This window comes from Ptychodera flava, chromosome 14 (genome assembly GCF_041260155.1).
Source record: "Ptychodera flava strain L36383 chromosome 14, AS_Pfla_20210202, whole genome shotgun sequence".
Lineage (NCBI taxonomy): Eukaryota > Metazoa > Hemichordata > Enteropneusta > Ptychoderidae > Ptychodera > Ptychodera flava.
In genome coordinates this window covers 9879004-9889579 of record NC_091941.1, presented here as the reverse complement: position 1 = coordinate 9889579, position 10576 = coordinate 9879004, and the positions used below count along the sequence as shown (strand labels likewise).

Here is a 10576-nt window from a genome sequence, read left to right as displayed (position 1 = left end):
AACAAAGAGACAGTATTCAGATATTGCAGTATAAATGTCTTCATGATCTGGACAGCATGTGTAATATTTACTGGTTAAATTACAGCAAGTCTTGCCTTTAGTTATTTAAGGAAGAGAAATTCAGAATTGACATCGCATCAATAGCACATTTTACAGGAATGGTGCGGGTCCAAAGTCAATTTCCATAGCCAAGGGTGTTTCTTTAGGAAAGGGACTCCTTGGTTGAGGAGAGTAAAGCCAAACCAACCAAAGCATGCAGACTGGACGATTGTCCAAAGTATACCATTTCATCTTTTCATTTGCTGGCACAAGCTGAGTTTTCTTCTGGCTTTGAAGCTTAGGTAAAATTTGTAAAATTTCTCAGCTGTACAAGACATTGCAAGTCAACAAAATGTAAGGCTTCAGGTGAGGCACATTGATTGCTGAATCTTGAATTAAGAACATTGTTTAACCTGTTCACTCCCTTATTCCCTGTAAAATGGGTTCTGTTTTGACCAGACCATGGTGGTGAAAGGGTTTAGTAGTAGGCCTGTAACAGGCCTACTTACAAATCTTTTCACCACCATATGGCCTGTTACAAAACTTTTCACCACCATGGTTTGGGCCTGTATGTCAAAGAGTAAATAATTTGAGTTGCAAGGTAAAATCAGACTTCTTTTGTTGGTTACAAATTACAAATCCACACAAGGTGTTTATATATTTAGAGTCAAACATCCACTTTCTGGGTATGAGTATGCATGTCACCTTGGCTACTTTCTGTGTTGAGTGACATTCCTTGCCAATTTTCCAAGGTGAATTTGACCTTCTAAGCTCACTCACGCCTGGCTACACTCCGCTCAATCACAGACCTCAATGGTCTAATAGTTCAAGTATTCTACATTCTGTAAAATTAACCTGACTATGATCATAGTCAGAGAGTGGATGCTACAAAATGTACAATTAAAAGTTATCCAACAATCTTTATTGCAAAGTGAAATGCTTTAAAAACGAAATGTGGCTTACATATTTTTACCTTTCATACAAAATATTACATCACAACATTTAGAACATACCAGTAAATATGTATCTTTGATGCAAATATTAAAATGCTACATAACTCAGTAGGAGCCATTTTTCAAATCACATTCAGTATTAAATATAATCCAGTGTGTATAAAAATATACCATAGTGTGCTGCCCTCTACAGTTCATCTAAGACTGTGATGAGTGAGGTACTTGGTGTGAAAATGGACACGTTTTGAGTTGCACAATTTGGAAAGTAAATAGAGGCTTGAGTGAGGACCAATGGAATAGAGAACTTACTGAAATGATAAATGTTTATACGAGGTATTTACAGCACAGTCTCTATCCATTTGAGAGCCTATTGTTTGTTTTTCATGATCTGCATCAACCACAAACATTATGAATGTCTGCATGTGCCACAGTCACCAAGGTTTTAAAGAAACTATACAGTCCATATATCTAACAGTGTTCTCATTTGCCATCAGACAGTTACATCTATACTTAGCTCAATGAGTCAATCTGTACAAAGAAGTATAGTCAGTACATTGTGAGAATTCGCTTTTTAAAATGTGCTATCAGATAGTTACATCTATATTTAGCTTTAAGGCAAACCGTACAATGAAGATGTCAGTATATTATCAGCCTGTGATTCTCATTAATTCTTTCTTTCTGACAACTTTTCCAGAACAATTTATGGGTCAGCAGCTCATCACATTGTTCCAAATGACAGATTTATAAGGATGCCATTTAACTTCTTTCAAAAAAAATCCTGTCCTGCATTCTACACTTCTGTTTCCATGACAACAGAAATTTTCTTGCATGGGGTAACTACTGCCTCATCACCACAATGATTGGGTGGCTTCTTGTTTTCGTTGTCATTATCAGTGTTAAAGATAACGGAATCAGAACACTCAAGCTCTGAAACGTCCTCCACCACTGCGCTGTCTTCTAAACTGTCTTTCGTCTCTTGATGTGTACTCTGTTCATCGTGATGTTCAACCACACACTGATGAACATGCCTCTCTTGAGTATCTGCGGTCTTTTCTTCCACGCTAGATCTGTGTCTGCTGACAGACTCATTTGGCACTTCGGCGATCGGCTCGTCTTTGTACGTCTCGTACAACATTTGTAAATTGACTGTTCCAATGAGACTGTTCGTGCGACTAAGTGCGATGGACGCGCGAGAGGCGGACCGATTCAAGCTCGGCGTCTCTACATTACAGCATGTGCATGCTCTCCTTCTCAGTCGTCTCAGAGCTGCCTTGAAGTCATTGTTTTTGAAGGAATAAATCCACGGATTGAGGGCGCTGTTGCAGTAAATCAGAAGAGTGAAATAGCTGTAGAGGTAATGATAGCGAAAGAGATCCACGCATAGAATCTCTATGACTAAAGTAACAATGAGCGGTAGCCAGGACAACATGAATATTCCCATTATGATGGCTAATGTTTTGGCGTACTTGCTACCCTTGAACTGCATGCTCAAGTTCTTGTTTATGAGTACTGGGTAGACAGCCAGATGAATGGCTGATATGGCCCTGGACTGTTTGCGTGCGATGCTCATTATACGATAGTAGAAGTAACAGATACAGATGAAATTGGGCAGAAAAACGACACAGATGAGAAACAACAGGCAGTATCTGTTTATCAAATGGAAAGAACAAATAGAGCAGGTTTTAAAGTCTGTGTTGTAGTACCATCCCATCAAAGGTGAGAAACCGATTCCTATTATTGCAATCCATGTTAGAACAATGACAATAGTGGTCGACTTGACAGTTATCGAGGCTGCATATTTCAGCGGCGTCACCAACGCCGAGTATCTATCATAAGCAGTGACTGTTAAATTGAGTAAGGATGTACTGCATGCCACGATGCACACGCAGTAAATCAGAAGACACACCATTCCATCATTGACTTTGATCTGCTGGTTCTCTGTCACGTACACTACCGGCATCGAAATTCCGACGAGGATGTCTGAGACGGCCAGGTTGGAAAGAAAGTAGTTGGCCGGAATTTGCAACCTCTTGAATTTGACAACACATACAATCACCAATACATTACTGCATATAATGACCGGTAACATAAACAGGAAAACTACGCCAGCAGTGACAAGATTCGGACTCCATGGATTCCCGTCCACTTTTTCTTTGAATTCTTCACCGAACAAGTCTGAGCAGTTTATTTTCATGGTGCAGAAGAACTGGTATTAATGAGATGAACTTCCGTAGGGTACAAGGCATGTGATGGTTGACATCCAGATAAAAGGCATCTGCAGCCAATGTATGTTCCAGTTGAATTAATCTCCTATCCACATGACTGCCTTATTACTTGATTAAGTGATAAGCATCCATTATCCACTCTCGGTATGTTCCACTCGCTAGCTGGTCTCAATGTGGATAAGTAACGACAGGCTCAATGCTGGTGCTGATTGGTACAAATTTCCGCGACGCATTCATCTTCTGAAAGTCAAGCTGCATCCGATGTTCGACCGTATATCATGATAGACACTGATGATTTCCAGTTCTTCTGTCGAGCACTAATGAACTTGTTCCTGGAGAGGTGAAAGTGAAAAGTAAGAGAAAATGATTGAAATAAATGTAGCTTGCATCCAGTGGATGATTTTGATGAGACTGTTGGATTTATGGGATACAGCGTGCACAAAGAAGAAATTTTCCTGGAAGCAAGTTGTTAGAAAGGAAGTCTGTGAGAATAGGCCGACTTTATATGATGAAATTTTGTTACTGAGCAGGTACAAAACTGATTAATATTCTGCAAAAAAGGTTATTAGAAGTTTCATGTCTTGTTTGTGTGCCTGCAAAAATTGTCTCTCTTTGCCAATCTTACCTGTGTCAACTATAGATATTGATTTTAATAATGATGTGTGATTATGCAGTGGCTATTTGTAATGAAATTATGTCTTCTCGGTTGTAAGTTTCTCCAAAACTCTCCATGATTTCACATGTGAATTAGAAGGTAGAATTCCAATCCATGAATACACATGTGCCAATGATTGCCGTCAACACTGTAAAGTAACACATGCTTTGTCCCTTTCAAAAGTACTTTATCACATTCTTATATCATAAACACACTTGTTTTGATAAATTTTGATGTCACACATAACTTTAGTGATATGAAAATCTAAGTCAGTAATGTCACTTGCTATGTCAAAGTAATATATTTTATTAGTAATATTGGCTTCCAGCTTCTTTTACAGTTACCGAAAGAGGAAATATTAACAGATGACCAGTTGGGACAAGATAAATTCATGACTGTCGCAATGCAATAATTCCTTCCCATCTGATTGCTTTATGGCCGATACATTTAGCTTTCTAGACTTCAAACCCTTTGTGAAAATGGAAATGTAGAATAGCTGGTTCTACAACACATGATTCCAATTTTTCAATGTATTATTTGTTTTTAGTTTAGACACTGATGCTACATTGATTCAAATCCCATAACGTTTTAACATCCATACCCATAATGATACAATATGACAATGCATAGTATGATCAGTATGTAGTCATCCCTGTGGGGATACTCTCAAGTGATGTCCATTTAAGTTTAAGATTCATTTGTTTTGAGATGATGTACCAAAAGATTTCGATTCGCTTGGATGTCACTGTCCTCCAGTGTCGCTGTCAAAACATGATACAGTAAACCAAAGGAAAAGAGGATTACATTACATTGAATCCCATGCCTGGGATACAATTTCTGTTGAAAGCTCTGCTTACTCACATGCCTGTAAGCACACTCACAAGCACAGTAAAAAAGCTTGTGTCAGCAACTCTGAAGGCAGGCTACATAAATCTTTGAGTGTCACCAGGAAATATTAAATACTGTCTGAATAATTGATCAAACAGTGAAGTATGATTTCAAGAGTAGGATTGATTTGTGATGGGAGGTTTTATCATGCTGGACTGTACTGGAAATAGCATAGCATGATTATTATTGCATTGATTGTACCTCATTGGATATTTAATCATGGAATATTAAGTGAATAATGGTGTTTGTTATGATGTCACATTTTTCATGAATGTGCAAAAGTACATATTTGTTCACAATTTTTTATGCTTTTGGATATTATGTTTCAACAGAAGTGGCAAAATTGGCCCTTCGTTACTATAGATGTTATGATTGACACTATAAAAATCTCACATCAAGATAAGATTTGCAGTAATGAATACAGGTACAAAAATAGAGAAAATTTATCTGAATTAGTGTCAGTAAAAGCCATTATTCCTCAAACGATGCTATATTTAGTAACAAACCTTAAAGCCTGATAAGCACTACTCAAGCAGATGTAATTTTTTTTATGACACATGAGAATTATACCTAAGAATATAAGCAGAATTGAAATTGAAATTCATCATATAATATCTTTTATTGACAGGTGTCACAACTTGCGTAAATATTGACCTCACCATCACAAAAGTGGAATTTTTATTATTCAGCATTGGCAGTACTGCGTTGTGTGTGTGCATGAACATTTTAATCAAATAAAAAGGAGGTAAAGTGGGGGAAGCTCCACCGACAGGTACACAATTAGCAACAATGTTGCATATTATTACCATGGCTACAAGACATTCTGGGCTGTGATGCAGATTTCAAAATTAGCTGCATAGTCTGCCACAGACAGTGACGTTATGTTTGTCCTTCCTGATGTTTTTTTAATGTACAAACAGCACTTCCCATTGGTTTTGATGTACAAGTTATTTTTTCCTTTGCATCTGATTATTCCTGCTGCGTCATTTTAAAGGCTCATTTAGTCGTAAAGTGGAGTTTTACTGTCTCTCTTACGTCAGGCAGAACAGATTGACAATGATACGAATACTGAAATTCACATGACTATTTTCTGATCTCCACAAGACCTTGTGAGACTTTGCTTTTTTGTTTAACACGTTGAAAAAGTCAAATTCTACATGACAGTGAGGTATCTGTATAGTTTAAAGCCCCTGATGTTATGACTTTTTATGTATTCTCCATTTTTTTATTTTGTCAGTAAAATATGTGATAGTTTCCACTCTTATTCCCAAAATCATGCACAAATGCCTAGTATTCAGATTGTAAATGTGTGTGTATAACAATTGCCATTGTTTAACAGCTGGGACTGGAATGCATTTGTCAAAATTAACACTGTGAATGTGATTGAGTATTTCACGGTACACATCGTATTTCGCTGAACAAGGCTTTGACATTTTTTCTTTCACAATCTAGGGAAAAAAATATGCTACTTTTCTGGGACGAAACGTATGAAAAACTTGATCAAAATATGGTTTTATTGTTCCTGTCAGTAAAATATCAGTGAATTGTACGCAGCTGCCTTACTCTGTAAATGACATGCCATGCCATTCACCATGTGTCATGATGAAACTTCTATCCTGCCAAACCTCAAAACCATACAAGATCTCATAGAGTCTTCAATATCACGGAAAATGACAGTCAGCCATAAGGTGTACATGGTTATAGCATGGGGTATCAGCAAAGGCTGCTGGATCTTGCCTTGGTCCATGATAGCTGATCCTCTATCATCTTTATATACTTAATTACGCACAAACTGTTGTACACATTTGCATAAACTTCAGATTTTTGACATTTTTGTGTTGAGTATACTTTGTGTCAGGAAGCTGTTAGGGACTGAACTTACTTAGTAAACCTTGGACAAGGAAGTAAGACTTTCAACAAAAACTTTTTTTTGCATGCAAGATTTTGGCAAATGTCCTAGGACTTTGTGTGATTAATTTTTTTTACTGATTAATTCCAAAACAACAAGTTGAATTTTTTTTAGGGTAAGTTTAGCTCTTCAGATTTGTTTTTCCTTCCTTGACCACCCCAAGTTCTATCGGTTGGTCTCCTTAGTTGCTGCTGAAGTTGGCAGCAAATAAACTCTCATCTGTATATTCACCGCAGAATCTTTATTCTTATTTAAGCCAATCAGGAGAATGGGTATTAGACAATAGTGGAATCAGTTTGGATAACATGTCTTACAGTTCTGACACCCCCACCTCCCCATCCCCTGTCACTGCCATGGTTTGGCCCAATCCCATAATTTTCAATGGCAAAGTTGGATCTCTGCATAGGGAAACAGGGTGAAAGGGTTAAACAATCAGTGAAACTTCACAAAGAAGGGTGGTTTACCTTCTTGATCTTCAAAAATAGATGATATTATTAATCTATTTGTCAAATGAATAATGATAAAAAAATTCAGCATTGGATGAATTTGTTATTACGGTAAGCTATAAAACCAGAATTCTTTGAGGTATTAAAAAGAGAGAACTCATCTGACAAATACATGATAACCTCACTGTCACGGGAAAGTCAAGATTATCTTGAAGTTATCAGTTTGAATTCATGGCCAGCCTGCGAAAAGACAACTTTGATGGAAGTGTGACAGATCCACAAGATATATAGTATTAATTTACCATGGAAATCACTTGAATAAACTGATTGCATACTAAATTTGATGACTTATATGACCAAGTAGGGAATTGATTTTCATCTTCAATTCATTCATTTTGAAGATGAATACAAATGAGCTAAAGCTTCTTCCGTAAGTTGTCTTGAATTTCATTGATGAGATGGGTAATTGGTCTGTTTCATTCAAAAAAATCTCAATAGCCGGAAAGAACATCATCCTGAATGGAACCATTGCCAGGACTTGATTATCCCGCCTACTTCCTAAGATTCTCCTATTCCCGGAAATGTTATCTAAAAATGTAACTGCAGTTATATTACTTTTTTATCAGTGCTCAATTTGTAGCTGTTTTATCTGGCTTCACACAGCTATACAAGAACCCTGATAGAACTTCCCTGTCTGTTACACAGAATTTTCTGCCTCTTAATTTTGTTTTCAATAAAATGGATAGCTTTTATGATTGTCCTATCATGTTGGCAGCCACCATTGTACAACTTTTATCTCAGTCTTTGTCATTTATTACAAGACGATATTGTCAGGGAAAGTGAATGGTTATCTAAAAAGTGTTTTTGTTCGGTCATTGGATTCTGACTTTTCCTGCCTATCTTAATTGCCTGAGGGTTTTTTTCCATCCTGCAAAAGATTACTGTACCTCGAAACCAGTGATAAAATCTTGAACTCAGATTGCTTTTGCTGACCCTCCTGATGCCATCAGCCTGTATGTTCTCTCTGACAAGCTTCACTCTAACCAGATGTTCTCTCATTTTCAAAATCTAACTCTGATTTTACTGATAACTTGAGCTCGATTAACTGATAGTGCTTCTCTGAGCAAAAATTGGATCGGCTTGGGTGCTAAACATCGAACAACATATCCAAATCAATGCTGCACATTAATTTTTATAAATGCATTGTATATTTTATTTGTTCTGACCTGTTTTTGTAAGTGCACGTACAGGAATACATCTTTACTAATGTATTACTTTCAACACCACGACTGTCCCACTCTATACACCTGCCGAAGAAAAAAGTTTGTTGGGTGTTAATTTTAATTGTTTAACACAATTTGTCAGGCAGCCATCATGGAAAGACTCTCTTTCTATTGTTATAAAAATACAGGTCAAAGCACTTCTCTTTAGGTGTCGTTGTCAGTAATTATTTACATTATGTTAGTGATTATGGGCATGTGATAGACAGGTTTTAAACCTTGGTGACCCACAATACATTAGGCTGAGGGGCAATCACACTTATGTTTACCAAGAATTACAAGTCATGCACACTTCTGTCAGTTACAAAGTACATGTTACAAGTTCACCCTAAAAGGAGAAATTTCATTTGTACAGGTTCACTTGGGGAGAACTATTTGATTACTGGGGAGGGGCTGAAGGAGCTTTGGATAAAAGAAATTGTCGGCAGGGTAAGAAAAAGAAAAAAATGATCAAGTGATGTTTTAAAGTCCAGTAATGACAGAAAATAGAAAACAAAATTGCTGCCTTAGTAACAGGGGGAAAAAAATTTGCTGCCATACCCATTTTCTCTGCCCCCCCCCCCCAATCAAATGGTTCTCCCCTTAATACATTTCTTAGTCTAGAACTTCTCTGAAGTTCTGGTGTATTGGTACAGATCACTGAAAATGGGAAAGACTTCATAGACTACATCAATTCATAACAGCAGATACATATAAATACCAAGCGCAACATGATGCTGGTCCTCTAGATGTAAATGAGATGTGGGTAAGCATTCCACAGTGTAGCCTCTGAGCCAATTTGAGTCACCACTCATTCATTAGTGTTTTCTGAGATGCAAAAACTTTCAATAACATAACTCTATCAGAGTATGGCTAACCCAAAGAAATAAAAAAAATCTTTATTCACATTGACTCAAAAGAATACAAAAATAGTAAAAGTTAGATGACACATTGATGTATTATAACTATACAGACAAATGTGATCAGAAGTTTTCATATATTTGAACATGAGAAGAACTGTCAGATGTCGTACAACTAAACAGAGTTGGAATGTTAAATGCCTTTAATTGTCATCAGCTTTTGAGGTTGGGGACCACTAAAAGTGGCATTACCCTTGTAACTGGACATGTTAAAGGTACAAGGAAATACACATGAAAAAAGGTGTTCCAGATTTACTTTTTGAGATAAATTACACAAAGAAATACTCTTTGCTTTAAATGTAGCTCATGTTACTCTTTGATAAATTTCAGTCTTCAAAGACACAGGGAACCAATTATATGATTGAGTAGTCATTTCCTTTCGGTATAGATTTCATAAATGTTTCTCTATATAAGACTTTCACAAGATGACGACACAAGAGGGTATACTAACCAAGTAATGAAGATATGATGTGATATCAAAATTTTTTACTGCTGAATGAGCAATTGCTTTGAGGCTTTTAAAGAAGTCAACTACCCATTTTCATTTGAATTCTTGGATGTTGACACCACTTTTTCACTTCAGTTTTTTTAATGTAGTACCTTTGATTGAGTCTTTGTGAAAGTTTCCAGAAAATGGCAAGTATGCTAAATTTCAAATCTACAACACCAGCAACTTTTGAGTAAGCTTTTATCAAAAATGGCAAAAATTACTCCCAAAATATAATAATACATAACAGAATTCTTCATAATTTGAATAAATCTGACTCAGATCACCCCAAAATCCTATATACCAAATTTTAAAGCGATCGGACAGGTGGATTCTGAAAAGAAGTCTATTGCTGACTGACAACAGACACTCGGCTTTTGTGATCAGCCTCATAATTGCATGCTGACGGTAGAGCTAACAATTTGTATGACATAGATAAGCATAAAGACTTCAAATGGAAAATTGTATCATTTTGTGTCATTGTTCATGAGACTGCTGCTTGTGAGAATTCGTCTTGCTATTTACAATGCTATGGGCTGTCAGGGAATTGAAACATTCATCTCTGATGATATATGCCTTTGAGAAGCAGAAAAAAAATCCACCAGATGTGCACCAGCCCTAATTGGGGAAACCGCTCACTTTAAAACTTTTATACTTTGCCAATTTATTTGACAACAGCGTGTGACACCTATGAAAAGAATTTGCCTCCCAGACATGAAGTGATTTTAAAATTTCTTGGTTTGAGGCATGGTGTGTATGTAGTTTTATGCATGGTATCAGGGCCATAAAACATTT

General features: G+C 36.7%; 1 protein-coding gene across 2 annotated transcripts in view; it reads right to left on the bottom strand.

Annotated features, from left to right (window-relative positions):
* Positions 1-934: 934 nt before the first annotated feature.
* The window catches only part of LOC139149278 (endoplasmic reticulum membrane-associated RNA degradation protein-like), a 67570-nt gene continuing 57928 nt past the window's right edge, over positions 935-10576 (bottom strand). Inside the window, exons 15-16 of one of the 2 annotated variants that reach the window (XR_011556094.1) lie at positions 8342-8422; positions 935-3549 (exon numbers count right to left, since the gene is read on the bottom strand). The gene's annotated coding sequence lies outside the window, so the exon portion shown is untranslated. The remainder of the gene's footprint in view (positions 3550-8341; positions 8423-10576) is intronic. The other variant, XM_070720930.1, reaches the window with a different exon arrangement.